Source organism: Cannabis sativa, chromosome 4 (genome assembly GCF_029168945.1).
Source record: "Cannabis sativa cultivar Pink pepper isolate KNU-18-1 chromosome 4, ASM2916894v1, whole genome shotgun sequence".
Lineage (NCBI taxonomy): Eukaryota > Viridiplantae > Streptophyta > Magnoliopsida > Rosales > Cannabaceae > Cannabis > Cannabis sativa.
The window spans coordinates 64,888,877-64,895,291 of record NC_083604.1 but is presented as its reverse complement, the minus strand read 5'-3'; the positions used below and the strand labels follow the sequence as shown (position 1 = coordinate 64,895,291).

The following is a 6,415-nucleotide window of genomic DNA, read 5'->3' as shown; positions in this document are numbered from 1 at the left end:
AGTTACAATAAAGAGTTCTTAGAATAGTCCAAGTGAATCCTGGTCACAGAATACTAAACTCATATTCCATACTAACATACAGTTTAAATCCATTGATAGAAAATGGTTATTAAACACTTGTGAAAGTGTAACTGTATTGTATTCTGGAAATAGAAATATAAAATCTCTATTTGGAATCTAAAATTTAAAGTCAAAGACTTAAATTTATACCAAATATAATGAGTAATTCTTCTTTCTTGGACCACCACTACTAATTTAACTCTAAGTCTGATTTGCTTAAAGCAAGCATAAGCAAGTAGGAGATTTCTAAGATTGAGGATTTATATCAGTTCGGGATAGAATCACTACAAGAAATATAAGTTTTAGCTACTACAAAGTTGGTAGCAAATAATCTATATTTGGTAGCTAATACTTTTTTTGCTACCAAATTTTTTGGTAGCAAATTGGTAGTTGTATCTCGGTCGCTGAAAGTATTTTGCTACCAAATGTTTGGTAGTTGATACTATTTTTTTAGCTTCTAATTTTTTGGTAGCAAATAATATTTATTTTAGTAGCAAAATTATTAGCTTTTAATATTCAACATAATTATTTTGCTACCAAAAATTAGTAGCAAAACTAATAAATTATAATGTCCAACTATTTATTACCAGTTTTTGGTAGTAAATTATATAAAATAATTATATAATTAATAATGATATAATTAATAATGGTAATAATTTCTTTTTTCTTTATATAATGAAATATATATTATAGTACAATCTTTAAGTACGTACAACAAACTATTTTTTAAAAAAAAACAACAAATGGTTAAAGTTATTAAATTTGTACATGCATCAATTCATAAATATTGAGTCACATTTTTAAGTGCACACATGAGCAAATCTAGAAGTATAGCTGCATCTCTTTGGTTCACAACTTCCATAGCCATGTGTAGTTTGTTATTGTTGGGTGGGAAGTTAACAGTGGCAGGATCAAAACCTTTTGGTAGAGATAGAGCTTCTCTGCTCTTATACTTCTACTCCCATATTCCATCACATGAGATCCACCGTTGACGAAATCGTTGGCATTCGCAGTCCGTTCCTTGACCTACAGAGCAAAACACATTTGTTCATCAAACTCAGCATACAATCGAAGCAAAAATTAGCTGTTTTGAATGGCTTAGTTGTTCTCACATACCATTTCATATTTTTATGTTTAATATCATGAATCATGAGAGCCGTGGACCAAGATAGCAATACGCTTAGCACTGTCTGACCAAAGATTATCCCCTTTATATATATCCAATCTGGTAGGACAAACAACTTCCTAAGTACCTCAAAACTCTTACTTTACTCAATGATTAGATAACTCGAATTTGTAATTTGCTGTGGAGGCAGTTTCATGCATGCATAATATATGTATATGTATACAAGACAAGATTGTTACCTCACTCGGGCTATCTGGAGAAAACCACCGCAATAAGACCCCAAGATGAACAACGGCAGGAATCAACTTGAAGAGCAGTGGCGTTGTTACCAGACTGAGAGCTGTCGTTCCAAGAAGCAACAGATATAATTTTCCCTGCAAAAGAGCTTAATCCTTTAGAAAAATTGCAGCAGAAAAACTTGCAGTTTGGTTTAAATTTGATAAAGTTCCAATTTTGGATTTAGTACTGCTAGACCACCTGGTGGAAGCCTAGGTGCACCAGTGACAAACTGGCAGATGATGACTTACCTAGTGTCATGACATGTGCTAATTATCTGAAGCTTCCTCCTTACTCTACCAAGGAAATCATGTACAAGAAACTGGTCTATGCAATTAGTGAAGGGCAAGGATCCTTTGATTTGTCCTGATGAGATTTTGGACTAACTCATTTTACCTGTGTATATTACACCACAACAATCCGGGTCATTTCCCCCTTGTCTTTTGGGATAATTTTGATGTTGAAATTGGATAGTTGGAGAGTCCTACTTGCTAAATAATAAAAGGCTTCTTTTGGTGACCTTGTAAGCTCTAGTGCCTTTGTCAAGGTTAGTTTGGACAACAACCACATTCTTAAAAGAGGCTGTAAAGGAAAATCCACAAGAACTTTTTTCTTTTTTTTTCTTTTTCAAAAAAAAAAAAAAATTGATAAAGTTCACATTGGCAAAATTGACAATTTTTAAGAAAAATCCACTGAATGACCAAAATTTTTGTACCTCTCTACAAGCATTCACAAGAAAAGAGATGTATTCCTTTAAAAAAGTACAATAATAAACCAAACCCCTCTGTCACTCTATAGAACAAAATTGGGTGCAGGGTTCACGGATTAACTTTACTCTTTCTTTTTTTTTTCAAGAAGCGATACATTAGGGTACCAAACAATAAGCAAATGAGATAACAAAATTGAGGACCAGCAAATGGACGAGTTCACTTAAACAATACGATTCGAATACTTAAACAAATTGATACGTTATTTTCTTTTTTTTTTGAAAAAAAACAGCACAATGATTTCATTGCGAATTCAAGTCCAACCAAGAGTATTTCAGAAAAGGCATAACAAGCAGACGATCTCAAAGGAGTACATAGGCCTTTACAAACAAATTCATTTTATTGAACAGAATATAACAAAGACTACAGGACCATCACGCTTGGCTCTGTACAGAACCCAAAACCACATCATAGCACACATGCCCTTCCCAGTAATTACGTACGTGCCACCTGATTCCGATTAGGATGAATTTTCTAACTAACTAACCTATTTTAAAGCTAGATATTAGGATGAATTTGAATTTGAATAACAATAAAATTGCCAGATGAAAAAAAAAATAAGAATAAAAAAGAGATTATATATCATTAAAATATTTAAAATATTTATATTTAAAAATAATAAAACCCTAAATAAAACCTAAATATCTCCCCATATATAGTTCTGTCGATCTATTCTCCTTCTGTCAATTTATTTCTGCCAAAAAAAATAGAACTCATCCGAAACCTCAATATCTATATCTATATATTATTATGAAAAGTAAAGATTTTTGTATTGAAGAGCTTTGAAAAACAAGGACTGAAAGACAAAAAGGTATAATGTATATTTATATGTTTAGATTAGATATAGTAATGTATGTATGATATGTGTGGATACTGATTGAAATTTATGATGAATAACATAAATTTCTTTATAATAGGTGTGTGAGGCCATTTTTGAAGGAAAATTTCCAATTCGAGGCAATTGGAGGACTTGATCACAATAAGGTATATTGTTTGTTTATTTAAATGTTTTGATAAATGGATACTGTTTTTTTTTTTACTCTCAGCCTTTAATTCAAACGACAGCCCTTTTATTAAAGAGCTACAAGTCGTATTATAAACACATAAACACAGCCACTAAAGATTAACCCTAGCAGTTCTCCTTCTTTGTTCTTCTCTGAAGAACACAGAGACATCAACAAAAACAACCCAGAAATTAATCCTTGCTGCCCAATTCGAAATACCCCAAACAGAGCCTCCTTCTTCGTTGTTCTTCTTTGAAGAACACGAAGAACAACCCTCTTACAAACCCAGAAAATAAAACCCAGCAGCACCCCTTTCTAAACCGATTCTAACCCAGAAAATCCCAAGCAGAAAAATAAAAAACAGACAGCATCAACAAATTAATTTATATACAAATTAAGATTTAGATATTAATCAAATTATGAAAGTGAATAAAATACCTTTCTTAGAAATTCTCAATTAAGCAAATAGCTTCCTTTGCTCCTTTGACAGAAACTACCAATCTTTTTTCTTTGAGAGTACCAATCCAAGTGAAAGAAAGAAAACATCACAATCCATATAGCACCAAATATATCACTGCCATCAAGAAAAAAAAGAAACATGGTAAAATATTGAACCAAGCATATTATGAATAATTTCAAACCAGAAATATAACTGAAATCACAAAAATAAATTATAAAAGATATAGTAATTAAATTTGTTTACTATATCAATATAAGGGAACATCAGACACTTTTAATCTGTCGTAAAAGAGAGAATTAGAATCATTCATCAGAAAGCAATATTAAAATAATTCAGCATTGTATAATTCTAAGAGATAACAAGACACACCCAATTATTAAGTTTCTTCAAGTGTATAATTACACTAGCTTCTTTTTTTTTTTGAAGTAAAAATCAATTTCTGCAGTACATTCATGATTATGGAAATACATTTAACACATCACTAAATAAAGAAGGTATAATCATAAAATGTATCATCACATCACTTCAACTATTAGTTTGAATAAGTCTATGATTTTTGCTAATGTACATACCATAATATATATATATATACATACATATATATATATTCACAATATAGGTAGCATATGACACATCAAGATGACCTTTTGCATTTATTCTAATGCCCAAAAACCACCAAATATTTTCCAATTATTGATTATACTATCAGCCTCTAGAGTGTAGAGACCAAAGTTTCAAGCCAACTACCATGAGAAATTAATTACTTACAAAGCAACAATAAAGGAAAGAATTTTCCACATCAAAACCTTTCTGCTTGAAAATGGCAAAGCTACTTTTGACAATTCATTTGCACCCGTCGCCCAGAAGAGCATAATTTTCGACTTAAGTTTATAGGAGGGAGATTGATCAGGGTGTTGTAGCTGCCAGTTAATTATGTTAGCTGTTTAAGGAAACATTCCTTCAAGATATTCATCAAAGTGATCGTCATCGTCGACTTTATGATCAGAGACCGAAGCTGAAGCTTTCTTTCCTTTTTTCCTCTTTTCTTTGCTTTTCTCGTTATCAGTATCATTATCGTCATCACTACTCCTCGACCAATTCCTCTTTTTTGTATGCTCTGCCTTAGAAGCTTAAATTTGTTTATCTCTTAAACCTAATACATACGGGAAACAATCATTAATTGTTGTTTGATTTCTCAAAAAGAAACAATATTTTATTGAATTATTAAATTTCTTGTTCTTCCATACCATCTAAACCCCAGAAGCTGAGATCCAAAAAACCTCAAAAAGCAATTAAATTTACCATCTGGGTTGTGTTTGATTCTGGATTGGGGTGGCCCAAGAGAGGTAGATGGCGATTCTGAGAGATTTTGTTGTTTAGGCAGAAAGAGTTGATTGTGGTAGAGAATCAACGAGAAGTGTCGGACCTGGGGTTGTTCTATTGAAAACCCATAGAACAGTAAAGAAAAATCTCCCAACCCAATCAAGCAGAATAACCAAAAGTAGGGGAGAAGCTGCGCCATCATCGTCTGCGAGTGGGGGAGTTGGAGTCGTCTTCTTCGAGTCGTCTGTTGTCGTCGACTCTTGTGGGCTTGGTCAGAGATGAGCCGATAGAACTGGAGAGTGATCCCTGAGAGAGAGTGCGAGATCAGGAGAGGAAACGAGAGAGAGTGCGAGAAGGAGAGGAAACGAGAGAGAGCGACTGATCAGATTCGCACAAAGCTGCGGTTGAAGAAGCTTAGCTGGATCGAGTGATGAAATTAGGGTTTCTTTACCCAAATTAATGTAATGAGTTTTTGCCTATATTGGTACTGAAAAAAAATTAAAAAAAAATAAATAGTGTTTAATAATAAAATTTTATTAATATTTTATTTTATATAAAATTTATTTATTTAATTGTATTAAATTTTTTTAATTTTTTTTCTCAATTTATATTTTTAAAAAGACTTAAGTTTTTTTAATTTTTTTTTTCCAATTTATATTTTTAAAATACTTATTTATATATTTTTGAAAAATAATTCTAGTGAAAATTCTTTTTTTTTTAATTTTAATTAAAAATTAAAAAGTGTTAGTAGTTAATATTTGAATAAAAAAAATATAATTTTTTTTATAATATAATTACTTTTAAAAAATATTCATTAATATTATTTTTTTATTGTTTTTTTTAAATTTGGTCATATTGTTTCTTTGGATTTTTTTTTTCTAGTGTAACACATCATCCTCACACCTCTGAAAAGGAATAAACAAGCTATGGATAAGAGTTGGATTTCTAATAACAATAGATTGTCTGCCAAGTACAATAAGGGATTGCAAAAATTCATTAGATTATCAAGTAGTCATCTGAATGAGGAGAATAAGATTCGGTGCCCATGTGTTATGTGTATGAATTTATACTTTCATGACTTACAGACAATTGAGCGTCATATCTACGTAAAAGGGTTTTATACTCGATATGTTAACTGGGTACATCACGGGAAAGATATTTTAGAAGAAAGTGATCATGATAATAATGATGCTACTGATGTCGAAGATTTCAGTGATATTGGCGATAATAATAATGACATTGACCATGATGACAATGATGATATGATCCCAGCAATTGAAGACTTGGCTCAAGAAGTTCCTACACATAATGCTTCTGAGAATTTTGAGGATTCAAGTCATAAGGAGAAATGGAAAAACTTCCATAACTTATTTGATGAAGTAGAAAAAGAATTGTATCC

At 31.4% G+C, this 6,415-nt stretch overlaps 1 long non-coding RNA gene across 1 annotated transcript; it reads right to left on the bottom strand.

Annotated features, from left to right (window-relative positions):
• Positions 1-704: 704 nt before the first annotated feature.
• LOC115695633 (uncharacterized) lies at positions 705-5,466 on the bottom strand. The gene is made up of 5 exons (XR_009687419.1): positions 4,996-5,466; positions 3,672-4,846; positions 1,426-1,560; positions 1,177-1,285; positions 705-1,086 (listed from the first exon to the last, which is right to left on the bottom strand). It is a non-coding gene; the product is annotated as an uncharacterized LOC115695633 (long non-coding RNA).
• Positions 5,467-6,415: the final 949 nt, after the last annotated feature.